Source organism: Canis aureus, chromosome 4, assembly GCF_053574225.1.
Source record: "Canis aureus isolate CA01 chromosome 4, VMU_Caureus_v.1.0, whole genome shotgun sequence".
In the NCBI taxonomy this organism is placed as follows: domain Eukaryota; kingdom Metazoa; phylum Chordata; class Mammalia; order Carnivora; family Canidae; genus Canis; species Canis aureus.
Genome location: NC_135614.1, coordinates 15,599,365 through 15,626,602, shown reverse-complemented (window position 1 = coordinate 15,626,602; position 27,238 = coordinate 15,599,365). Strand labels below are relative to the sequence as shown.

The following is a 27,238-nucleotide window of genomic DNA, read 5'->3' as shown; positions in this document are numbered from 1 at the left end:
TGTGTGTTTTACCACTATTTTAAAAATGATGATAGATAAGGCCAGGCTTATTCCCATTTCAAGTTAATAAATTCCTATTCTCCACCTGAATTATGGAAAATGGCTCACTAGTGTTGTGGATATAAAGGTGAATAAGATATAATCCTTCTCCTAACAGATTTTATAATCTACTGACTGGAATAACAGAAGATCAACAACGAATTGCAAGAAAGCATAATTAAATCATCTTTAAAATGGCAGAACAGGCAAAAATGAGGAATACTGGGGAGAAAGAAACAATTCATCACAAGGGCACCAAAGATGGCAAAAATATAAGTCCCATCTGAAAAACCCAAATGGGCCTTCTGCATCATGATGGTGATATAAAGCAAGGATTGGCACACAGCCGTATAGTAATCGTCGGCCATGAGGGTCAGGTGGTGGAAGTTGGTGGAACCAAAGAAGGTGAGGAGGACGACAGAGCAGTGTAGTGTGTGTAGATAAAGCTGCCCCATGCTTCTACAACATGGCTACTATCTGAGTTATGGTGACAGATGAGGGGCAGATGTCATGGAAAAGTGGTGACTCGGGTCCAAAAAAAAAAAAAAAAAAAAAAGAATTCGTTTTCTACTGAGGTTGTTAGAAATTCTCATGGAGGAAATGGTGGTTCTTGTGTCTTAAAGGTTGAATAGAAATCCAGTTGATGAAAAACAGGAAATCAACAGGGAGGATAAATAACTTGCCAAATGTCATATAGCAGTGATGGAACAGAAATTGTATGGTAGGCTCCTCATTCTAGTTGAATATACCTTCAATCCTCCTTATTTGTAGATTCCATCCTTGTGAATTATTTGTAGTTCAGACCAGTACTTGGGGCATTTTTGCAGGTTTCTGTGGATCTGTGCAGAGTGGTGAATTGAGTTACTGGATAGGCATCTTCCCAGTGGAGGTCAAACCAGGCAACATCTGCCTTCTCGTTTCCTCTCTCATACTGTAAACACCTGTCTTTTTTGCAGTGCGTTTAGTGTTGCCTTTTCACATTTTTGTGCTTTTACTGGTGATTTCACTATTCAAAGTGGCCCCCAGGCATAGTGCTGAAGTGTCGTCTGGTGTTCTTAAGTGCAAAAACGCTGCAATGTACTTTGGAGAGAAAATGTGTTAGATAACTTTGTTCCCACTTGAGTTATAGTGCTGTTGGCTGTGAGTTTTATGTTAACGAATCAACCATATATGTTTATCCAGGTATCTTTAAATAGAAACATACAAAAGTAGGTTGTATGTTGATAAGTTGATGAAAATGTTGGGACCAGAGGCTCACAGGAACCTAACCTTGTATTTCCCCTAGGAGCAATGGTTCAGTGTTCACAAATTCAGTACTTGCCATCACATTTTTGATTCCAAGTACTAAAAATACTGAGAATAGACTGTACTTCTCATCATTCTTTACTTGCAGGTTGAATTTGGGTCATCTTTTCTTTGCTCATCACTCATCATCAATCCATACCTCCTGGCTAAACACACACACACACACACAGATGTGCACATATGCATCACATACATGCACACACTCACACGTGCACATACACATGTACACACTTCTCTCCACAACTGGTTACATAATTTTTAGTGTTCAGAGCAAAATAAAAATGCACATCCCCTTGTTCAATAGTTATTAAGAATTTTAAGATGGTAAAAACATGGCATTAAATCATATGCACACACTGCACACCCATGAAGCTGGCCCTGCTTCTCCCTCCACCAAATCAGCTATGTCTTCACTTCAGTGCATGTCTTTCTTTCTTCTCTGGGACAAAGAAAATCTGGTCACTGCTCACTCTACATTATTTGAGATAGGAAGTTTACCAAGCCATTTGGCCTTGCCAGATGTCTCTGGGGAAGAGGGTAATACACTTACAGACACACTGTCTGTGATGACTCGGTGGCTGAATGGCTGGTTTGGCCTTTGGCCTCCTGGAGTCAAGTGACTTGGAGGGGGTTTTGTTTTCTCACCAACAACCAGCCAGTGTCACATGGGCTTGCATGTAACAGCAAAACAGGGCCGCAGAGCTACACTCTGCCTCTCTCGATTCCCCGGGGTCACATTCCCTGCAAGAAGTCTCCTTAATGATTTGATCGGTCCCAATTTAGCTCCTTGAAGTTCCTGGACAATGCTGGAATCTTGGCAGCCTCTCGCGGGCGGCCTTCGTTCAAGGACTGTTGCCTCTCCAGATAGACGTCCAGACTTCCAGGACAGAAGCAGGGGGAGGGCGGGCACTGGACTCCTGAAGTGGATTTGCTTGGCTCAGAACCTGCTTTTTACAAAAGTTGGGGCTTAAGTGTTCAGTGAGGAAAGGAAGGGAGGGGAAGAACAGACATTTAACAGCAAGGCAAGGAAGGCAGATCCCTGGAGTGCATTTCCGGATCTGGGCTTTGCTCAGTGCTACTCACCCTCTGACGCAGCAGGAATGGGACAAAGTCCGGGAAAGTGTGTAGGCTTGTGAGGAAGCAGACTGTACTTCCTTTTGGAAAGGAGGACCCAGTCTGCTGGGTTCCCTAATTCCCACCTTGTGGTTCCCAGACCTCTCTCTACCTGTCATCTCTATATGGCCACATATCACAGGGCCTTCAGGGCCATCTTATTCTAGAAAGCCTCTGAGCCCAGGGAAGGTAAGAGGTTGTGTTAGCTTGCCAAGGCTGGCCTTACAAAGTACAAGATATGGGGCTTAAAGGATGGAAATTTATTGTCCCATGGTTCTGGGGGCCAGAAGTCCAGGAGCAAAGTGTTGGCATATTTGGATCCCTTTGACAGCCACAAGGGATAATCTTTTCCAGGCCCATGCCCTAGCTTCTGGTGGCTTGCTGGTCATCTCTCACATTTCTTGGCTTACAGATACATCCCCTTGATCTATGTCTTGATGTTCAAATAGTGTTTTCCCTATAACTAATTACATCCACAATGACCCTATTTCCAAATAAGGCCATATTCTGAGCTATCTGGGACCCATATTTCAACAAATGAATTTGGAAGGACTCAGTGCAATCCAGAACAGAGACTGTGGTGAGAATGAAGAACAGTGGTGAGATTTAGCAAGGTGTGTACTGACGGAGGTGGGCCAGACAGCAGTGGTCCGTGTGGACCAGGAAGAAATGGGACTTAGACTTTTACATGTGCCGTGGAGCCAGGCTGTAAACCGTTTTAAAAGGCAACAGAGTAAAGTCAGACTTACTGTCAAAGGTAGGTGGGAGCCACTGTAGACTCTTGAGCTGGATTGGAAAAGTGTAAAAACGGCATTTGAGGCCACTGGCTCAGGCAGATGTAGGATGTAGGACAGGATGGACTGCGGAATCTGCCAGTAGAGGCAGGGGTGAGGGGTAGGGGATGGGAAGGGCTAATTGCTACCTGGGAAGTGGAATAGCAAGGCTGTGAGAGTTTTTAAAGGGAAAAGAAGATGGTAGGATATGATTCATTAGCAAGGTTCAGAAGATGGGAGCATTGATGATAGGAAGCAGGGTCTACAGTAAGGTGGAGACGGGGAAGTTGGGATTGCGGGTGCAGAGGGCACACGCACTTGCATGAATGCGCATGCTCAGGTGAAAATCTTAGTTTGGAATGTCTTGTGTTTGAAATGATGTGCAGCATCTAAGAAGGAAGGCATGCGCTCTATTCAGAGATCATAAAGGGCCAGGTAGGAACTACATTAGGCTTTGTGGGCCAGATGGTCTCCTTGTAGCTTCAACTGCTGGTGCATCAGAAAAGCAGCAGCCATAGGCAAGATGTAAATGAATGGGCATGACCATAGGGAATATGTAAATGATGGGCGTGGATGTCCATCGATGAGACTATTTATGAGTTGGCCAACTCTTATTCCCGTTTTACAGCTGAGGAAACTGAGGAAGCCCTCAGTTAAGCAACATGGAGTTGTTTACTTTTTCCTGACTAGGAAGTTTAACCAGTCTCTGGGTGGAGGTCTGCCATTCAGGCAGGAAGTTTGCCTAGGCTTGATAGTTTGCCTGAGGCAATATCAAATTTAACATCTGCTTACATGTTGTCAAAATTTTAACTTTGCCGGCAATTAGCAGTCTTCAGGATAGCTGCACTGTGTTCTTGCTAGAAAGTAAGGTCTTGATATTGCGTAATATCTACAACCTGTTCAAAGCCTGGAAGAGAGAAAAGTTGAGGGAAAATAATTTAAGGCTCATGTAACTTGCCCTTTTCTCTAAATTACCTACATTTTTTCCTTTGATCAAGTTGACTGCTGGGTCCCTCACAGAATCTTTCTCATATAATTTAAGACATCATCTTGCTCTCTTTGCTGGAATTGCTACAGAAAAGTTCTGTGGATTTTGCTTCTGATTTAGCAGAGACTTGTTATTGAAAATAGCATTTATGGGGCACCTGGGTGGCTGAGTGGTTGAGTGTCTGCCTTTGGTTCAGGTGGTGATCCCAGGATCCTGGGATGGAGTCCCATATCAGGCTCCTGGCAGGGAGCCTGCTTCTTCCTCTGCCTATGTCTCTGCCTCTCTCTGTGTCTCTCAAAAAACATATTAAAAAAAAGAAAAAAGAAAAGAAAATGCCATTTACTACATTCCCCTGTAAATTGTTCCCTGTGAGAAAGCTATCTCAGAATTTAACATAAGGAAATTTGTTCTGAAAAAATGATTCTGTTTCTCAGCTAAACTAATTGCAACTAATTGTTGCAACTAATTCTAATCGTGTTTCCCTTTTTGATTGGGCTTCCAGGAAGCTCAGAGCTATGTTTAAAGTGCAAAGATAATAATTGTCACTTACTAACATTTTCAAGACTAAATCTCCCTTTTTGCACCTATTTCATTAATTTTCTTTTTCTTACTATAAGCTGCTTTGAATACTTCTTAAAGAGAAATGAGTGTTTAGAAAACATAGATTTAAATTGAATTGATACAGAATAAGAGAGTTTTCCAGCCAACTGGTAACCTAAGTTCCTTTAGACTATAAAAACATATTGAAAAAGACTTTATGACTGAGGGCAGACATTGGCTTGTATAACTCTTAGAGGATACATGGTGTTTGCCTTATGATTCCACATCTGCTGAGTGACCTGCCCAAATGATCACTACATATATTTGCCCTAACAGTAAGCACTGGGAAAGGTACTCAGGACCTGGGAATAAGCGCAAGGCATGGTGTTAGAAGATCTGAGAACTTGTTTTAACTCTGCCACTAAGTAGTCACGTGACTTTAGGCAAGTGCCAGAAGCTCAGTGGGATGATTTCGAATGTCCCTTCAAATGAACCTTCTGAACACTGTTGTATACTTGCTGCAGTCTGTCGTTCCATTGTTCTTCAAGGGAGTGAGTGTGTGTGTGTGTGTGTGTGTGTGTATACATTCATATATATACATTCATTGAGTTATAGAAACCACATTATTTCAAATAGATTTCAGTAGCTAACAAAGATTAGTGCAATAAAATAAGATGAAATGAATTGAAACTAAATACAAAACAGTTTTCTACAGAGAGGAAAAACAAGACTAGAAGGATAAAAAGGGAGGTAGGTAGGTAGGTAGTAGGTAGACACCTGTGGAATTAAACACCAGCATCTACCTGCCAGCAGAAAGCACATTTGGTTTCTGCATAAACACTGTTAGCCTTAAAAATGGAAGCAAAATGGAATAAGAGTGTGAAGAAATCACTTTGTCTTAAATTAAATTTAACCAATATGTGATGGAAACATAGCATGCATTGATTGAGTGTTAAAAGTCAGTTGCTGAATCATTGATCTGTAAAGATGCTTACTGGATGCAGTAAATGGAAAGTCCTACAGACCAAAGTTGCAGCAGGGAAGCTCAGGGCATCAGGGCAATTGCGACAGTGAGACAATAAGGAGTTTTGGTCGCCCCCCCCTTTTTAAAGATTTTATTTATTTATTCATGAGACACACACAAACACACACACCCCCCCACACACACAGAGGCAGAGACACAGGCAGAGGGAGAAGCAGGCTCCATGCAGAAGCCCTACATGGGACTCGATCCCGGGACTCCAAGATCATGCTCTGGGCCGAAGGCAGGCACTAAGCCACTGAGCCACCCAGGGATTCCCTGGAGTTTTGGTTCCTAATGGCTGCCTGTGGCTCTAACAGAATGAGGAGCCCCTCTGAGAGCCAAGCAGATAGTGGCAGGGAAAGTAAAAAACAAAAAGGAAGTAGATTGAGGGAATTCAACAAACAGCACTTTTTATGACATTAGTGAATGATAAGATAATATAAGGGCCCATTCCTCTTTATGGGGAATATTCTTTGGTGAGCTCTTCCAATGGGAAATTCTCAAATACTGTAATGTGCTGATATGAAAGATTTATGCAGCAAAAGGCCTGAACAGATAGCAGAAGAAATTGAAAGGTATGGAGGCTGGCAGTCCTGCCATTAATACTTCATTCATTTAACAAATATTTATAGAGCTCTTACCATGTACTAGATACTATGTCAATCACTTAAGGGAATGGGGGCAAGGGAGCAAATAATGAGTGATAAATCATATCTGTCTTTCAGAAGCATATATCATAATGGAGAAACTAGCATAAAATAAATATCATTCATTCATTAAAAGTATTTATTGAGCATCTATTATGTACCAAAGATAGTGCCAGGTGAGATCCACAGTGCAGAACTACAATGAATACCATCCATCTTGAAATGTTTAGAAATCTGTAAATCAGGAATTTTTCGTTTTCATTTTTTTTTTCTATCTCAACAGAGAATTAACAGACTTTGCTGAGCAGCGCAGAGATTAAAAGGAATTAGAAGGTCCAAGTGGATAGATAATAAAGCAACAGGAAGAACAAGGAAGATTACTATTGTTTAGGAAGATTACTGTGGTGATCTTGGTGAATCTATTGTGATGAACTATTTAATTTAATGTAAATAGTAGGTTTTCTTAGTTCTGAAGATTGAGGTTGTACCTAAAATGGTCATCTTATATATTTATTGAGGGGCAGAGCCTGGAAAAATGGCCTGAATCCCCAGGAGAAGAGAAGGCCTAGCTAGCAGGTGGGTACTATATGTTGCAACATGCTCCATCCCATGTCTGCGGCAGATGTTATTCAGAGATCACGCACTGTTTCCTGCTATGCCCGGATACAGCCTCAAGATCCTTCTTATTACAGTGTGGTAAGTGTCCAGGGCTTTTCTTGGCACGTAAGGATGAAGTCTTTTTGCCTCTGAAGGCCCATTAGCCATTGGGATGTGCCCTAGTTCTTCATGCTTTGAGAAACAACCGAATGCTTTGAGTTTCTTATGGGCTTTGTCCTGTTCTTTCCCTCTCCCCGGCCCCCGATTCCCCTCTGCCCCTGCACTATACTATGTTCTTTACATACATATTTGATGTGATCCTCACAATAAGTCTGGGAGGTGGGTGCAATTATTATATCTTCTGAGACTAACTTGCCCGAGATCTCACCCACAGTAAGTGGTGGAATGTGACTTCAAATCTACACCAGGTATCTAATCCCAGAGCTGAAGCTTGTCCCCTCACCAGCCCTTGAAGAGTCAGAAATGTGAGACTGGCACCCCCAGTAAGTAAGGCTGTCCTTTTTAATGAAGAATTCACGCCCTTATTTCTAAACTTGAAGACATCATCTATATCTCTAGGAGAAATGACAGAGTTGGACAACCCTCAGTCTCACGTTCCATCTTCTTATTTGGACCAAGGAAGGAACAAGATGCCGAAGCTCAAGTGTGTATCCCTGTATCCCACCCACGCTCCCTGATGTCTTGTGACCATTACTGGGAAGGAACAGCTGGGATAGCACCGCTGGCCTGGGGGATGGGGATTAAATGCTTAGAACCCTAGGTATCTTTTTCTTTTTCCAGGGATATTAACTAGCTGATTTGAATTCCATTTCTCATCCTGCCCCATACTCATTTTTGGGTAAAAGATTCAAGAGGATAAGTTAGGCATCAGAACAGAGAAGCGAGACATACGGATTCAGACAATTGTAATCTCCAAATTACCAAAGGTTGACATGGAAGAGGAAAACCTTATCTTCTTTTTTTTTTTTAAAGGAAAACCTTATCTTCTAAATGAATATCGACAGGACTAAGATGTGAACAAAATGAGAAGTATTGGAAATAAAAACAGTACTACTATTGATAGAACTCCTACTAGATGCTAGTGAGATGCTTATTTCAGTGCTTTACATGAATTTGAAAAATTTGCATAACCATACAAAGCTAAGATTATTTTCTCTTTTATAGTTGGGGAAAATGAAGATCAGAGAAGTTCAGACACTTGCCTAAGGTGACGAAACACCTCTAAGTGGACAACACAGGAGTCAAACCATGGTTCCCCAATTTCCAAGGCTCTTTATCGATTTGCTAAATCTGACCTATGTGAAAATGGTATAAACTTTAAACCACCAAAACCGAAATATATTATGAAACTAATGAAGCTTAAGTTCCAGGGACCCTCACTTGCCAGGGCCCTTTGTAAGACTTTGGGAGAGGTCCCAGTAATTTTTATTTATAACTTTGTATTCTATTGCTCAAAGAGGCTCCCCTCGATTATATGAGCTTTGGACTTCCATGAAACTTGAATCTGCCACTGAAAGCACCATATATTTCTAGGCTGAATAATCATAACGTCCAGTCCTTCCATTCTTATCTATCACCATCCCATGGAGAATCTAGTAGAAACTTCTTCTCTTCTCTTAGCTGGCTATTAATCATCATCCAAATTTCCGGTGTTTTCCTTCTCTGGAATCTCTCTCTCCCTCTTTTTATTTTGTATTTATTTTTTACTTTTATCTTTTTAGATTTTGTTTGAGAGAGAGCATGAGTAGGAGGAGGGACAGAGAGAGAGGGTGAAGCCGACTCCCTGCTGAGCACAGAGCCCATCATGGGACTTAATCCTAGGACCCTGAGATCATGACCTGAACCAGAGTCAAATGCTTAACCTACTGAGCCATCCAGGCACCCCTCTGTCTCCTTTTTTAGATAGCAAGTTTTGTTGGGAGCTGACAGCTTCAGCATAAAAGTATTAATCTTTTTTCTGGCATCACACATATAACATTGCCAGTGGTGTGTTTGTAACCCCTTGTGAGAATGGCCAGTCTTCTAATTATAGTAAATGCAGTCAAGGAAAGGGCCTAGATTTTAAACAAATAGCCATGAATTCTACATTTGCATGTCATGCTCTGAAATCATCTTTTTCTGAGTCACAGATTATCCATTTAAATCAAGCCACAAAGAGCATCGTGTTTTGTTAAGTTGGGGCCTTTGGAAAGGGTAAAAGAATTCTAGCCAAATATACTGAGATTCTGTACTCTTCAAAGTAAAACATCTTGGTAAATCATAGTTCTCTAGTGGCTACACATTCAGGACAAGAATATATTCATGCTGAGTGAACTGTATTTCCAGAACTGTGAAAATGTAGAATGTACAATTACTGGAAGATTCAATGAGCGCTGGAGAACACCGAATTACTGTAAAATTTGATTTGGAAACTAATTTGGACCATATGATTATTGGGACAGGGCTTATAAAAATCTTTTTTTCTTACTGTCTACAGAAACAAACTTGGTATTTGTAAGGAGGTATTAGTTCAGGCAAAAACAATGTTACAAATAAGCCTTGTGACCTTAGACAATGATATGGTGATGATAGTGACTAAAGTTCACATTATTATTTACTACATCAGGTACCATGCAGAGCACTTTATATCCATTACCTCATTTAATCCTTGCAACTCCATCATAGTCCCCATTTTTCAGATGAGGCCACTGAGGCCCAGAAATGTCAAATGACTTTCCAGGTTGTTTGGTAGGTTGTTGACCTGGGATTTGAGCAAGGATCTCATAGCAGAAACCAAGCTCTTAAACACTCTTCATGCTATTTCCCCTTTGGGGGCTCAGTTTTCCAATCTGTAAAATGAGGAGCTTGGCTCCCCCCTAGTCTCTGCTGTTTCTTCTAGCTGTAAAGCTCTAGGATGCTATGATTTCAAATTGTAATCCTCTGGCAGCAAAAGAGTGCTTGATTTTTTACTAATATGTTTGTTTTTCAAATTGATCTCTACCAGCTCAGGGTAATTAAAACCCCACAGCTCTTCCATTTCCCAAATAAACAGAGGCGTGCACATTCACCAGCCCTCACAGCAGTGCCTATGGCGTTGTTTATGCCTAGCACCTAAGATAAAAATCAAATATATGGTGAAAAGTAGTGAGCTCTGTATGAATAGAGGAATAATGTGGGCACACCCTAGCCTAATGTTCTGTAAGTTTCTGCTTATTTACTGATGACAGTAAGTGTTGACTTGATCCAGGGCTCCCATAAACAACTTCAGATGTTCTGATGGTAAATAGTACTTTACATTCATGGTGGCTGTGCAGTGGAATGGTGGCTTAGACATGCCCAGAGGATCATTCAGCAGCTTGCAATCCAGGTAACCATTTATTATGGCCAGAATGACAGAACTAACAATTTGAAAAATGCTCAGCCTTTCTGGATTAAGATGCTATCATGGCAGCGTTCTTTGTGCACAACCTCAGTTACCATGGAAATCATGATGTAGAATGTTCTAAGTTCTTGGCATCTCTGGATTGCAAGTATTTATTTACCTTTTGTGAAGAATATGTTCCTGAATGGAGGTCCAAACAGAACAGGTTTCCAACAAAGAATGTGGATGCTGGTTCCTTAAGTACAATGCGGCAGGGCAGGGGAGAGGACCCTTTGCTCATTTCATAAACAGCTACTGAATGATTCTCTTCTGGCTTTCTGTTGGGAACTCTTGGCACCCAGATGAAGTATGTGAAGCCTTGCCCTCAGGAGTTGTAGCACGGGTAAGAAGCTGCACATGAAAAGAAGCACTATGTATGCTTACATGGTGCCTATGTCTTTCTCTATGTTCATGAAGAAGATGGCATTGAACTGAACCTTAAAGGATAAGAATTTGGACATACAGACATGGATAAGGGTGGAGATGAAGGAAAGACAGAAGGAAAGTCTAGGTAAAGCAAGACAAGAGACAGATTGGGCCTAGGACAAGTCTGTTTCTATTTTTCCATTGTAGCATCATTGTCATTGTCATTGTGCTGTTGTTTGCTTACTGACCATCTCCCCACACTGGAGTAGAAGTTCCTTGAGAGCACGGACAAGGAGCAAGGTCTGTATTATTCACTGACATATCCCGAGTGCCTATGACTCTGTCTGGTACGTAGAAGGAGCTCAGTCACTATGTATCACGTGGAGAGAAGATGGGTTTGAAACAAGACAGACCAAGAGTGGAGGGACATGCAGAACCTTGGGATCAAAGACACATTGGGGTTTAGTTATCCCAACTGTTGGACAACCTTTTTCTTCACCTATTTTTTTTTAATTTTTCAAACTTCTTTTTTTTTTAAGATTTTATTTATTTATGATCGACAGAGAGAGAGAGAGGCAGAGACACAGACAGAGGGAGAAGCAGGCTCCATGCCGGGAGCCTTACTTGGGACTCGATCCCGGGACTCCAGGATCACGCCCTGGGCCAAAGGCAGGCACCAAACCACTGAGCAACCCAGAGATCCCCTGGACAAGCTTTTTTTTTTTTTTTTTAATTTATGATAGTCACAGAGAGAGAGAGAGAGAGAGAAAGAGAGGCAGAGACATAGGTAGAGGGAGAAGCAGGATCCACACAGGGAGCCCGACGTGGGATTCGATCCCGGTTCTCCAGGATCGCGCCCTGGGTCAAAGGCAGGTGCTAAACCGCTGCGCCACCCAGGGATCCCTGGACAAGCTTTTTTTTAAAAAAATCAGAGCTTTGCATTTGTGTGCTCATAATGCTAGCTAAGTACATCAAAAGAATTGAAAAAAAAAAAAAAAAAAGCAAACAAAAACCAAGCAGACATTAAGACTATGAACAGGAGTCAGAATGGGGGGCAATTTAATGTATCACAGCAAACATGTAGCAACCACAAAGCAAGCATTATGGAGGTCAAGATGAACTTCAAAGGGGGAAAGATTGTGTTTTCTTGGTAAATAATGGTGTCGCAGAAGAGGCAGTATTTCAAGTACAATTTGCATAATAGGTAGATTTCTAGAATGGAAATGGAGAGGAGAGGGGCATTCCAATAAAAAAGCAATAAAATGAACAAACAAACAAACAAAAAAAACCCCAAAAAACTAGAACTGGGAAGAGGAAGAGCTGTTATGAAGAACCTAACTGTGTCAGTATTTTAGTTTGTGTCTTACTTAAATCATCTTATTTATTTTTTGCAGAACCAAATAGGACAAGGTTACAGATGAGGCAACTGACCTTCCCAGTGCAGCTGAGACTTAAATCCATGTCTTTTTGATATCAAATCTGGTGATAATGGTAATAATAATAGGTAACATTCATTGAGCTACCTTTTTCTTTATCCTCTTGGGAAACCCCACCCTTCATGAGACAACATAAACATCACCTCCCTGGAGATTTTTTCTAAAAGTTCTGCATTGAGTGATCTGCATCTACCCTAATTAGAATAGCTATTTCACTTTATTGCAATTATCCAATGATATATATTTGGAACATACTAGATCATGAACTTGATGAGGAGAGGGATGGATGTATCTGCCACCTTCTTTAAATGGACTCTTGGTAGCACTTCTTCGTGTAACCAAATTTTGAATCCAAATTCTCATATGAGATCATTAGATGAGCTGAGCTTGAACTAAATGGTTGTACTCCTACTGTGGGAAGCCTGGTAAAGTGAGTTTGATATCAAGTTCGTGGTGAGACGGGCTAGTAAGTTGGGGACTCCGCGACATACATGTTGATGATCAGGTGAGCCAAACATTCAAAAAGAAATTCAGGAGTCCACCAGAGAAGGCAATGTTGTCAAATCATTCCCTGAAGCACCTCTGAGTAAAGAAAAAAATGTCTTGTTTTGGGTCAGCATTATGGATAAAGGGAAGAAGAATAAGAGAAAGATTAAAAGTATGGACAAAGAATAAAGGCTAACCTTACAGAGACTCAGGAGAGCACACAGTCTAGACTGTGTGGGGCACACAGTCTAGACTGTGTGGGGCACAGGTTACAGAGTTCATCCTCTGAGCTCAGTGTGTGCATAATGGGTGGGGCCTGACTGATTTTAGGGGTTTATGAACATGTTTTATTGATTTTTAATCTATTAAATATTTTATTTATTTGACAGAGAGACAATACATGCACAAGCAGGGGACAGGCCAAGGAGAGGGAGAAGCAGACTTCCTCCTGAGCAGAGAGCCCATCATGGGGCTCAATCCCAGGACCCTGGGTTCATGAACCAAGCCGAAGGCATGCCTAACCAACTGAGCCATCTAGTCTCCTCTATGAATGCATTTTAAAATATTTGAATAGTTATTTATTTTAAAGTATATTGGACAAAATAATTACCACATCAAAGCTGTGAGTTCACAGCTACTACTGCTTAGGAAAAGGTTAAATTTAAGTTCAGTTTAAAAAGGGTAGTTCAACATTAAAAGGATTCAGTTAATAATACAGCAGGTGGCACATAGCTGGTAGAAGAGGAATGGTTAGAGCCTGGGAAAGCCAAACCTTCACTCATTACCTACATGTCTTTATCTCAATGGGCTCAACCTCATACTTCAAACGGGTACAACAATACTATCTCGACTTCCTGAAGCCGGAGTCTAGACTAGATCTCTTGTGCCGTCCAGGTGACACTTCAGACAGTTTGCCACATATGCCAAGAATGCTCGTGAATTTGGGGGAATTTAATTATTCGTCCTCAGTATTCAGCCAAGTCTGGGAAGTGCAGACCTCCAAGTACCAGTCTTTAAATTCGGGTCTGCATCTGAGTGGCCTTTGGAGGAAGGGTCATCGTGGTTGGGTGTATTTTTGCATTTGCTAAATGATTTAAGCTCAGTTTTTGATTTGCTCTAAAAATGGGTCTGCTCCCTGGCTCAGTTTCACATCCTCTGGCTTTCCCATCCATAAATCCTTTGAGTTTGTCTTACTCTGAGACAGTGAACTCACTGAGATGGGAGCATGCCCAGAGTCTAGCTTCCAGTCTAGCTCCTGGTCGGCCCATAATGGATGTAGAAACAAATCCCCTGAGAGTGGACATTATTCTACTTATATAAGTTCAGCTCTCAGGAAATTGTATTACCTTTTTATATGTCTCCCTCCTCTTCCCCACAAATAATTTAGTTAGTTATTCCTTGGGGACGTTTATGGTTCAGCAAGACCTGCCACTTCAGGAAGCAAAGGAAGAGAGAAATTGAGAGGGGAAGAACACTTTGCATTTGTTAAGATGTTGGAGTAGCTTTGGCATGGGGAGAATCTGGCTGAAAATGAAGTGGTAGCAGTGAGGACAGCCTGAACTCACTGCTCTGAGCATTTGTGAAATGGCAGTGGAAGGCATCTCCTACTTGGATCTGTGTGTATAAGAGAGAAATTTGGATAGATGCCCTAATTGTAGGGTCTGTTTTCAGCCTATTGTTAAATATAGCTTACATTGCATTGGCAGGGACTTTGGACCCTAATAGTAAAGCTGGGTCAGCTCTCAGACCGAAGAAGTAGAGCCAAGGATCGTACCCTCAGTAAGCAAGCCTCAATGCCCTTCCTTTCCACTCATGGTTCCATGAATAAACCTCAGACGAATCATTTTCTCAGTCAACTGTCTCTTCTTTGAATTAGTAATAGTATGGTTGATGGTATCTCTGCTCACCAAAGACTCCATTTTCTTTGTTGTACCTTTTCCTTAGGGCACTGACACATTTCCACCTTGTTAGACATACAAGTGGCCATCTGATTTGCTTCCGCCAGTGAAATATGGGCCGAAGTGATGCATGTCTCCTGGACAAAAGCTTTAGGAACTAGCAGTGTTTTTCCTCTCTTTTTCCTTTGCCACAGTAGCTAGCAATGTTCTAGCTTGGGTCCCCGAGCACAGGTGAGTTGGAGCAAAACTGCCACAAACCTGCAATGGATACACAGTGAATTCAAGAGATAAATCTTTGAATCTGCTGGAATTGCTGGAAACCACTGAGTTTTTCTCTGTGTGCTGTTTGTGACAGCCATATAATCTGGCCCATCCTGGCTGATAAAGTAGTGATGGTAATAACCCCAGCAATAAGAATATTGCCATTTTGGGGAGCTAAACCCAGCTAAGGATTTTACATGCTTCATCTCATTTAATTTGGTAACAACCGTGTGTGGTAGATCTGTTTCCTCAGTTTGCAGATGAGGAAGTTGGAGTTCAGACAGATTGACAAAGTTTCCTGTGGTCATGTCCCTAGAGTGTATGGTGAGGATTTGCACTGGCCCTTGCTCTAAACTGCTTCACTTTTTTATGCATCCCCATCCCAATAACTTTGTCAAGTTGTCATCCTGTGCAAAGGCCAAGGCTTCAGATTCTCAGATGCTCAGGTATGGATCCTTGCAGGGAACAAACCTACAAAAGCCAGGCATGATGTCCCATAATCTGGGGAACAAAATAAGAAAGTGTAGCTAATCTCTTGCTTACAACTTAAAAACCTATTATTTGTCATGTAAGGGAAGATAAGATCCAAAACACAAAATTTCTTATTATAAAATGGTGCCCTACTCCTACAAAAATAACCCAATAATTGCATTAAACTACTAACTTGATAGTATGTTGGGAGTTATATAAATAAAAAGGACAAAAATTTATCACCAACAAAATGCCACTGTGCAAGCAAATTTAGGGGGAATATTTAATATATGAATATACTATGTACGTATGCTTATAAAATATATTTTATCTATATACATATTTATATATTTATGTAAATGTATTCACATATATATAACACATATATAAGACATATGTATATAAATAGAATCTGCTTTAGAAATAATGGTCTGGAGAATTCATATTTGAACATATACAATATATATGTATGCCTTAAAGTTTAGTTATTGGATAATGATAGACCAAAAATACTCTTGGTGCAAATATGCACCATTACACACAGTAGGGTTTACCGAACAACTGACAACACACACAATTAATGGTGTTATAATGAAACCACAGTAATCTGTAATTAAAAAACAAGAATAGCAGCAATTTGAAAACCACAACCACCCAACCCAGAACAACATTGCCACTACACTGACAACAAAGGATCCTTCCTGAAACCTGTGGGAATTCCAGCTGTATGTGAGTGAGCTTACGTTGTAGTTTGCAATGTTGCCAAGTGTTATGTGGGAGCCAAACTTGTTAGCAGAGCAATGAATTAGGATCCTCAATCAACCTGTAATGTGCTAACTTTAATTTATGAAGACTAAAATTTAGTGACCTCTAATTGTCCACGTGGTAGTAAATAATCCCTATGTCTATGAATTAAAGGACTAGTTTTCTTTCATTGAAATGACAGCCGATCAGATCAATGGGTCTCATTGGTCTTAGTTTGATAATCACAGTTCTAGAAGTCTGGTGAACCAGATTGCCTGACTTTTTCTAATTACACCCCAATCCAGATAGATTTTTTGGCAGATACCTCCACACCTGAGGGCCCAGGCACTGAGCATCTGCTTTCTATATATTTTCAAAAAGGTCTTTGGGGATCTGTTGATCATTTCTGAGAATGAATTTATTTTGTGAGGTGTTTTAGTCCTGAGAGAGAAGTGCTTTGTGTTGAGGGCTTACCTGGTTTGCCCTGATCCAGTGGTCAGCATCACATTTCCTAAGGCTGGGAGAATGTTAATCCATCTGTGGGCCAATACCACCAAATGGCTAATGTGTTTCATAGATACGGTGCCGAGAAAGGAAAGAGAGCTTCACACTCTGGTGGAGAAATGTTTTTTGAATTCCTAGTTGGGGACACATGATTAAAAAACTCTGTGTGAAAAAACAAAACAAAAACAAAAAACCTCTGTGTGATTTTTCTCCAGGGCCCCTGTTTGGACCATTATCCAGGTAATTCTTTCGGCTTCCCTGTTCCCTGACTCCCCATTTTTGTACCCCTACCTACCTATTGCTCCCAGTAGAGGTAAAGGGTAATGGATGACTTGGTACCTGTTCAGACGAGATCGGGCGTGTCCAGAGTGGTACAGCTGTAGACGACCCGGTACCTGTTCAAATGAACATCCAATGACTGAAGACAGGTTGTTTTATTTTGTTTGTTTGTTTGTGATTCAAGTTTGATTGCTCTGAATTTAAAATATCCTGTTGGTACACCTGCCTGTGTATGCCCTCAGCATATGTATTACTACTTAGAATACCTGTGTTAGGGGTTGAATTATATCACCCCCAAACAAATATATTGAGGTCCTGACTCCCCCATACCTCAGAATGTGATATTACTTGGAAGTAGGGTCTTTATGGAGGTATCAGGTTAACATGAGGTCATTAGAATGGGCTCTAATCCATTAAGACTGATGTACTTATACAAAGGGGACATTTGAACCGTGGAGACAGGCATGCAAAGAGAAGGCTATAGAAGACACAGGGCGTATACCATCTATAAGTCAAGGAACGCCTGGGCTACCAGAAGCCAGAGGAAAGGCGTGGAGCAGATTCTCCCTTACAACCCTCAGAGGGAATCAACTCTGACAACACCTTGATAGAGAACTTCTAGCCTCCAGATCTGCGAGACAATAAATTTCTGTTGTTTACGCCACCCAGTTACAGCAGCCCCAGGAAACTAATACACCATGTAACTTTGCCGATGGTATTAATGCATTAAAGTTTAATTTAGCAAGTGCCTGTAAATGAATTCAGGCAGAGGTGGTGATATCTGATAATGGCTTAATGTGCTGCTCCCTCCTCAAGCTTCCAAATGTCGTCTTCCCCGCTGGGACCTACACACCATTTTTCCACCAAGCCTTTTGCTGTCCCTCAACCCCTCAATGTCCTCAGTTCACTCTACTAGCTTAGACTCCCTGGGCCATCATTATAGTCATTTATTGTGTGTTCCATCAACTACTTCACCCTCCCTCTTCATTATTCTCTCTGGAAAACCTCAGCCTTGATTAAATTCTGCTCTCTGCCTGTACCCAGACAACGAAATGTGGCTGCAGAAAACACACATGATGAACAATAGCATTTTAATTAATAGCCACTAACCTGAAATACTTGGTCTAGTCATTCCCTCCCTTTACAGAGGATGATTTTCTTTCTTCCTCCTCAGAATTCTGGGATCCCCTTCCCTCTTCATTCTCAGCTAATGACCTTGCTTCCTGTTTCACAGAGGAGCAACCAATAGAAGATGTCTCCACACTCCAGTTGCCACGTCTGCTTGAGTCTGAGCTGTTGTCCTCTTGGACCCCCTTTGACTATGTTGGGCTGTCCATGCTCCTGGGTGCCAGATCTCCCCTCTTCTTCCTTCTTTCAGGAGAACTTGACTCTTGCCATTGTCTGCGCCTCTTCCGTATTACCAGCATTCCCTGTTTACTAATCTGCTGGATACTTCCCATCAGCATACAAACATGCTGTGAGTTTTCACATCTTAAAAAAAGAACCTCTCCTGACACACACTCTTCCAGCTGCCAGTTCATTTCTCCGAACGTTTCTACAAAAAACTAGTTGAACAAATTGTCTTTATGCTTTTCTCCAGTTTCTCTTCCTTCCATTCTCTCTTGAAGTCACTCCAATCCTTTCTTTTGCCTCCAGATGAATGCCACTAAAACATCCTGTGAGGGCCACACCGACACTCTCCAACTGCTATGTCCATTGATCACTTCTCAGTCCTCAACTTCCTAAACTTATCAGAAGTACTTGGCATAATGATCAATTCCTCCTTGTTGAAATATTTTCTTTCTTTGGCTCTAAGACTCCTTATTTGATGTATTTCCTTCTGTCTCAATAGCCACTCCTTCCTATATTTTGATGCTTTCTCCCCATTTCTCAAACCTCTGAATGCTGGCATGTGCCAGGACTCAGTCCTTAGAATTGTTATCTTTTGTATCTATCCCATGCTCTGGGTGAGATTCCATCTCATGGTTTGGAATATCTAAATGCTGATCATCCTTATTTTATTTTTCAATTTTTACCTTTTCCCTGGATGCCAGATTTAGGTGCCGACTCAACACTTCCACTTAGGTGTCTAATAGGATCTCAAAGTTAACAGAGCCCAAAGTAAGCTCCATGTCTTATACCCCAGGTTTTCCTCCAACAGTGGCCCCTTCACAGCCCTGCTATCCCTATCAGCTACTTAGACCCTGAACTACATTTACCTTGAACTCATATTTCATACTTAATCCATCAGAATGAACGATATGCACTAGTCATTCAGAAGGTATATAATACTTACTGATTTCTCCCACCCTTTGCCTCTCACCCTGGTCCCATCCATCATCATCTCATACCTTGTTTTGGAGATAGCTTCCTAATTGTTTTCCATGCTTCTTCCCTTGACACTCCATGTTTTACCCAAGCCACTCTGATCCTGATGATTGACTGATTTTATTTTCTGTAACATCCTAATTGAGATAATAATATTCACATACTCTGTATAATTCATTCATTTAAAATGTACAATATTATGGCTTTTAGTATACTTACAGAGTTGTGATGCTGTCAGCACAATAAAATTTTGAACACTTTCATTGTCCCCCAGAGAAACCCCATATCCATTTAGTAGCCACTTCTTATTTCATTGTCAGGTCCCCTGCCCATCCCCAGTCCCTAGGCAGCTACTAATCTAGTTTCCTTTTTTATAGATTTGCCTGTTTGGAATATTTCACGTAAACAGAATCATGCCTGTGACTGGCTCTTGTCAGTTAGCATACTGTGTTTGAAGCTCATCCATGTTATAGCATGAATCAATGTTACATTTCTTGTTATTACCAAGTAATATTGTATTCTATAGATATATTTTATTCATCTGTTCATCAGTTAATGGACATTTGTGTTGTTTCCACTTTGAGCTATTATGAGTAATGCTGCTATGAACATTTATGTACAAGTTTTTGCATGGGCATATGTTTTCATGTCTCTTGGGTATAGAAGTAGGAGTTCAATTGCTGAGTCATAGGGTAACTCTCTGTTTAACCTTTTGAGAAACTGCCAGGTTGTTTTCCAAAGCGACTGGATCATTTTACATTTCTACCAGCAATGTGTGAGGGTTACAATTTTTCCACATCCTTGCCTACATTTGTTTTTGCCTGACTTTTTGCTTATAGTCATCCTAGTGAGTATGAAGTAAACTCTCATTATTTAGCTGTTCCTTACACACATAAGCCAAATTGTGACACTGCTCCTCCCCATTTACTAAGTACCCTCGTGGCTCATCACTCATAGAGAAATTCAAAGTCCTTCCAATGGTTTTTAAGGCCCTGTGTGATTTGCTGCCCATCCCTCCCAACTAGACTCTCTCACATGCCACATTCCCTTTTGCTCATTTTGTTGTTTGCCCATGTAGCTTTTGCAGATGCCATGCTTTCTGCCTAGAATAGTCATTTGCTCCAGATAGCCACCAGAGTTGCTCCCTCACCTTCTTCATTCAATAAATAAATCTCTGTTCAACTCTCATTTTGTCACTGAGGTCCTCCCTTAACACCTATTAGTTCCTGAAGCACCTTTCCCTTAGACACCAGAGCCAGCAAATGGAAGTATGTTGGGCCAAGGAGACTTTTCAGTAGGTGTCCCAGGCCACATGAATTCAGCAGCCTATACCTTCTTCTTATAAGTAACTGCTTATGACTTTGACTAAACTTTGATACTTAAATTAAAAAAAAAATTTCCCCTGTGAGTTTTTTTTCCTTTTTAAATTTTTTTTAAATTAAAGATTTTATGTATTTATTCATGAGAGACACAGAGAGAGATAGAGAGAGGCAGAGATCCCCTCTGGGATTTTTCTTGTTCTTTCACAATAAGGGAAAATAAGGCAGAGTGGAAATGGCTCTTAGATGGGACAGACATTAACATATAACCTATAACATTGCCAGAGGGGAGTTGGTGTTAGAACTTTAGTCCCATTTGGTCCCTAGGCTCCCTAAAGATGATGTGCTGTGACTATCTGGAAAAAAAAGAAGGTGATGGGCAGGTGCAGGCAGACGTGTGTAGGGTGACCATCAGGCAAAGGTTTCAATTCCTGTCTTGTCACTAAGTTGCTGGGTGACCCTGAGTAAATCACTTAACCTTCCTGGGCATATTTTCTCTATTTGTAAAATGAGGAGGTTAGACTACATGATCTTTGAGGTCTCCTCTAGCCTTGACGTTCTGTATCCTGCCATACTTTTCACCTAATGCTTGTTTATAGACCTTAGGGTCTTGGGACCTGGCAGCTATCAGCAAAAGATCTTCTAATGCAATTTGAACCCAGTGGAGCTTAATGTATTTTTGTATCTGGGCTTCAGGAGATCAAGCTTTGAGTTGGCAATATGGGGAATTCAGTTGCTATTTTTGACAAGCAGTTGGATTTATTGAATGATACATTGTATCTGGCAGCATTACTGACAAATCAGGGAACAAGGACAGTGTTAAGAATTTCAAAATAGTTAAAGGGCCTTAAAAGATGGACCCTAATGAGGACAGTAGATTATTTTAAGAACCACAGAATTTGTCTTGCAAAACCCTCATTATGTAGAATGAGTTACTTAAAGACAGAGAGAGATGATATGAGGCGGGACGTGTGAAGAGGGGAGAGGGACAGGGCTCAGATGGACTGAGCAAGAAGACTATTACTCTTGCTCTAAATAGGTGAGTTGATTTCTTATAAGTGTGCATTTTTTGGGAAAAGGGGAAAGTGATCATGAAATTGTGAGGGTAAGACAGTTTGGGGATGGTTTGTCTTTATGTTGCTTATGGAAATAAAAGATTTAATTCCCGTAAAAAAAAAAAAAAAAGTCCTATTAAGGACAAGTAAAGATCAGAGCTAACTTGCCTGAAATGATGACTCATGCTAAAATTGGTTTTCTATGTGATAGTTTCACCCAGTGTGATTGTTTGACATGACCTAGGGCCACCTCTACTCAAGAATTCCTTATTGGGCCAGGTTAGTGACAAATGTAGCTGGAGTCCAAATTTATGAATGGGACCCTGGCCCTAGCCTGCCAAGAGGTAGAGAGGACTAAGGGCATTGGAAAAAGTGGGACATAGTCCGTGACTTCTGCCTGAGAAGTTGTCCTCATGGTCTTGCTGATGCCATGTGCTCCTAGGACAACTACCAGTAAGAGTCATTGGGGCAAGTGGGTTTGTGATTCTCCATACCTGGCTCTGAGCATGCAATCATAGCCTGTGGCTGAAATAAGGGAACTTTTACCAGAGGTGGTGTGTAGGTTTCATGTTCAGTATCAGCATTAATTAATTATTAGTGATTTCCCAGAGCATTTTGTTGAGGATTCTGTTTCTTATCAGGAGAAAAGAGTAGCTTCATGGATTAGCATGAGATTAGGGGGCAGGTGATGAATGGAATCTTATCTCTGTGTGATCTATGGTGGGTCTGCTAGTTCCACCCAGTGGTCATCCTCCTGGACCTTGAATATATAACTGGAATAGATGTACTTGGGGATAGGTAGAACCATCACATTGTTTTTTTTTCTTGGTCAGGGGAGATGCTCTCAATGGGCAGAGCATCAGAGGGTACACTGGACTGCCACTTTATGTGAAAGGATAAGTGGCCCAAGGTAAGAATATGCATGGAAAGCATGTACACAGACTCAGAGTCATGGCATATGGTTGACTTGGTCAGAAAGAGGCCTTTAATGAACAAGATTATAAGACAGAGGAGAAGATTTGGGCAAGACACATGTAGAGGGACTTAGGAAAGTGGGTAGTAGTGTGAAGTATGATATGTTAAACCCCACCTAAGAGCACCTACTCCCAAACCAACACTAGCAACCAAATTTCATCTCACTGTGGAATCTTGGGCTTTGGCCAGTAAATTGACTAGATTTTTGTTTGTATTTCAGCTTATTTGCTCCAGAGAGAACTTCCTTAACTACCTTAACTAAGGGCTTGCCACCTCTATCTTATCACTTTGTTTTATTTTTTTCATTGGTTTAATGATTTATTATATGCTGCCTGTGTCTTTGGTTAAGTCTTCAACTGATAGAGAAGAGACATCTTTGTCTTATTCACCACTTTATCCCTTGTGCTGGGAACAATTCCTGACACATAGTATGCATTCGATACATATTTGTAAATGAAGGAATAGGGCTCAGCAAGGTTAAGTAACTCGCCCAGGGTCACACGGTTAGTATTCCAGCTGGGGTTTGAACCCAGGTGCCAGCATGCTACTTTGTGACTTTGACCAGATATTGACATCTGTCTTTGTAATTTAGTTTCTTCCTCTATATGTGTGTGTGTGTGTGGGGGGGGGGTGTGGATAATGGTATCTACCTCTGTGTTATCCTGAGGATAAAAGGAAGTTGTAGGTATAAGTATTTAGAATAGTGCCTGCTAGACATTTAGCATGGTAGAAGTGTTCACTACTACTACTATTAAGCAGTGAATGGGATTTAAACTTGAATCTGACTGGGTCTTAAGCTTTGATGCAGACCCTAAGTGGCATTTTTAAGGGCCCTGGACACTTGTCGGGAGAGGAACAATGACTGAGGAGAGAGCAGGTGTTGGACTCACAGTTCCTTCATAATCTCACCAAAGGCATGGTGGCAAACTCAAAACTACAATAGGTCTCTGTCCTCAAGCAGAGCTTTCCTTTGAACAAAATGTTTTAAATGTTTACAGCCACATCATGGAGCCAGCTCATCGGTGATGGCGCTGAGGCAAGAAGCACCCTTCTCCAGGACCAAGGATAGCGATAACTTTGTTACACCTGTTGCCATACTGTTTATGTATTCCCTCCATCGAGATGCATGGAAACATCTATAGAAATCTTGGGACATCACCATCTGTGATGGTAGAAATACCTTCCTCAGGTATCAACTGCAACTTCACTTTGACTTGTGTCAACTGAATTTGCCCTTCTGTCTGAGATATAACTGAAGGCAGCCTCCCTGTGGCCCTGGACCCAACTCACTTCGGGTCTGACTTATGAACTTCTGACTGCCAAGGACCTTGACCAACGGCTTGGGTGGGATTTATGGTCCAGGACTGTTTGAGTTCATACCACTGACTGATGGAAGCACATGGCCACATTTTTATTCCTGACACTGAAAACTTCGCTGAAACCACTCTTGGGTGAATTGCGTTGAACTTTGCCTGGCATTTTGTGCCGGTATTGTTTGCTGAATACTCTAGTGAGTGCTGAGCTTATATTTACTGCATGATTTAACTGTAAGTTTTACTGTTTGAGTTGACCTCCAAGAATCAAAGTAAATGACAAGGCCCATTATACCTTATTTTGTAGATTTGTTCATTGCCACGGCCACGATGCATTCTGCATTTTTGACAGGGGGGTTATTTCACATAAGATTCTAGGATACTCATTGCTTTGCCAATATTAAGAATTTGATTTAAAAAATTGTTTTTCTTTCCTAATGTGGACATGTGTGAAATATTCTCATCCGATAATTTATTTTGTTCTTCCTTTCCTCCCCTAGCAATGTATTATCAGCTTTTCCTTTGCTTTGGGTCTCAGGAAAGGTTATATGGTGTTTTAATCGTATGTGTATATAATGCCCATTAGTACTAATGGGATGTATTCTTTCATTGGGACATAATCGCTAATAGTATGCAAATCAGCACATTCGTTCTTCTCCAACGTTTGCTGAAGGCTCCATTCTTGGGCAACATATGGTCTCTAGTCACCTCCTCACTCTGCTCTGAAAATTTTCCATTACACATCTTAATCATCAATTTTTTTTTGCCCTCTGCTTAAGAAATGAATTAAGGCAGTAAAAAATTGAGATGACAACCATTTTTAGATTGAAAAGAACCTCTTCTCCTTGCTGCCAAAACCCACTGTTGCATTTTTACATTTTTATTTTTCATTTTTTACGTCACCAATTAGCACCTCAAAGTGATTTTTGCGTCTGGCATGCATGGGGTGTGAACTATAAAAATTCTGGTTTCAAAGCTTCTTTTGCTCTGTTCTCTGGGAAAAATTCCCTTTATCAGATAGCAATTGTTCAGGCACAAGGGATAATAGTTTAAGATGTGTCCGAATAGCATTTGTCCAGACAGTGAAAGTAATTTTAGAAAATGTGTGGGTTTGATAAAAGTTAACCTTGTGAATAGCCAGAAAGAAGAAATTAATTTTGAAAGAGCACCTAGTATATGTCAGGCACCACATTTACTTTCTCTTATTTGGTTTTCATAAAAGTAAAGGCAACTAAAATAACTTGCCCAGGTTAATTTGTTCATTTGCCCCCTTATTCTTCTATCACAAAATTATTTAATTTGAGCACTATCCTGTTCTAGGCATTGTTCTAGGCCCTGGGGATAGCATACTGAATGTGATACACTTGTTCCCTGCCTTTATGGGGCTTACAACCTAATTGGGAAGACAGATAAACTACAACTAAACAAAGAATATATCAGTGGGAAGTAAATGATGGCAAGTGCTCCAAATAGTATGTTAAGATAGAGAATATTGGGGGTACAGAGTGAGAGGAACCTTGGCTTTGACCTTGACCTTGAATACACAATGCAAGTAGGGACCAAAGCCTTGATACACACACAAGTTAGTCTGTTCCCAAAACTACTCTTTTCACTATACTTGGGTCAATTGGGCAACTCTATTCTGAGTATTAATCAAGAGTATGATGACCTAACAACTCCTGAGTCCCTAGTATGTGCCAGGCTCCATTCAAACGTTTGTGTTTTTCCAGCTACCTATGAAGCAAGAATCATTTTCCCATTTTACAGATAAGAAATCTGAGACTTAAATCTGAGATTTAAGTTTGTAACTTGCCCAGGTTGCATCACCTGGGCAGTACCATTTTCTCTCTGGTCCCCAATGCTCTTGTTCCCAGCAGCTAGATTCTACAGCCATCCTTTCTTCCCAGAGTCCATGGGGTTCTGTTCTCCTTGGGAAAAGAGTTTAGGGAATATGGACTGGCCAATATATTCTTTCTCTATTTCTTAAGGAAGGAAGGAAGAAAAGGAAGGAAGGAAGGAAGGAAGGAAGGAAGGAAGGAAGGAAGGAAGGAAGGAAGGGAAAGATCCATGCCTGAAACCTAGAAGTAAAAAATAACATAGATTTCGAATGGAGCTCTATTTTTTAAAAAATCATGTATTTTTCAGATTAAAAAATAACTATAGGGGCACCTGGGTGGCTCAGTCGGTTAAGCATCTGACTCTTGATTTCCACTCAGGTCATGGTCTCAGTGTCCTGGAATTGAACCCCCACTGGGCTCCACACTCAGTGGGGAGTCTTTTGGAAATTCTCTCCCTTTCCATCTGCCCTTCCCCCTGCTTACACACACTCTCTCTCAAATAAATAAATCTTTAAAAAAAAATGACTATAAAAGTCATAGGTGATTTGGGGGAAGAAAAGGAAAATGAAATGTAAAGGCAAAAATAAAAAATCACTTATAGTTCCATCATCCAGAAAGAGTGGTATTTTTTTTTTTTTTTTGGTGTATGAGAACAAAGATGACTGACATGTATATCACACCTATAATGTACAAGGTGTAATTTCACAAACTTCACATACACTAACTAATTTAATAATCACAGTAACCCTACGTGAAAGGTGCTGTTATTATCCCAAAGTTATGGAAAAGGAAAGTGAAGGAAAGAATGGTTGAGTAATATTCCCAAGACCAAAGGATGAAGCCTACCCAGTTCTGGTGTCCATGCTGCTCATCATCCTGACATTCCACCTCTATATTAAAAGAGATGTATATATTCTTTTATAGATCTGGGATCACACCTTACATGCAGCTTTAGATTCCACTTTTTAAGATAACATTATTTCATGGGCATTTTCCATGTCCTTATATATTCTTCAAAATATTTTTAATGGCCGTATGGATATATTTTATATAACCACCTCCCACTGTTACACACTTAGGTTGTTCCCTGTTTTTTTGTAATTATAAAAAATGATGTAATGAGCATCTGTGTTCATAAATCTTTAATCAGCTTCTTGATTATTTCCTCAGGACAGATTCCTGGAAGAGAATGACTTGGTCAGAATTTTTGGCATTTACTTCAAATCTGTGGTAGGAGAAAAGTGTTCAGATGTGTGTCACAAGATTTAAATAACATAAAAACTCAGGAAAGTTGGAGATCTGTGTGGGCTGAGTTTAAAAAAAAAAAAAAACAACAATCAAGGAAGTCTTCCTTAAGGAGGTGGGTGGAGTATGAGCCGGCCTTGGACACAAGACTGGAGCCTTATGTGGGGACATTTCTTTGAGGCTCTGGACATCACTCTTCCATGAGTCAGTTGACTTGGGCAGGGGATCGGTGAGAGAAGGCTTCATGGAGCAGAGTCTTACAGGATGAAAATG

General features: G+C 40.8%; 2 long non-coding RNA genes across 7 annotated transcripts; one reads left to right on the top strand and one right to left on the bottom strand.

The window, feature by feature from the left end:
* LOC144312230 (uncharacterized) lies at positions 1 to 10,494 on the bottom strand. The gene is made up of 3 exons (XR_013377706.1): positions 9,683 to 10,494; positions 4,023 to 4,137; positions 1 to 2,288 (listed from the first exon to the last, which is right to left on the bottom strand). It is a non-coding gene; the product is annotated as an uncharacterized LOC144312230 (long non-coding RNA).
* LOC144312229 (uncharacterized) lies at positions 10,114 to 26,290 on the top strand. 6 transcript variants are annotated; one of them, XR_013377701.1, is made up of 6 exons: positions 10,278 to 10,790; positions 12,208 to 12,317; positions 13,127 to 14,514; positions 14,680 to 14,864; positions 16,829 to 16,853; positions 23,568 to 26,290. It is a non-coding gene; the product is annotated as an uncharacterized LOC144312229 (long non-coding RNA). The 6 variants fall into 6 exon arrangements; XR_013377705.1 differs by lacking the exon at positions 16,829 to 16,853 and having other exon boundaries at positions 10,114 to 10,790; positions 13,127 to 13,246; XR_013377700.1 differs by lacking the exon at positions 16,829 to 16,853 and having other exon boundaries at positions 10,281 to 10,790.
* Positions 26,291 to 27,238: the final 948 nt, after the last annotated feature.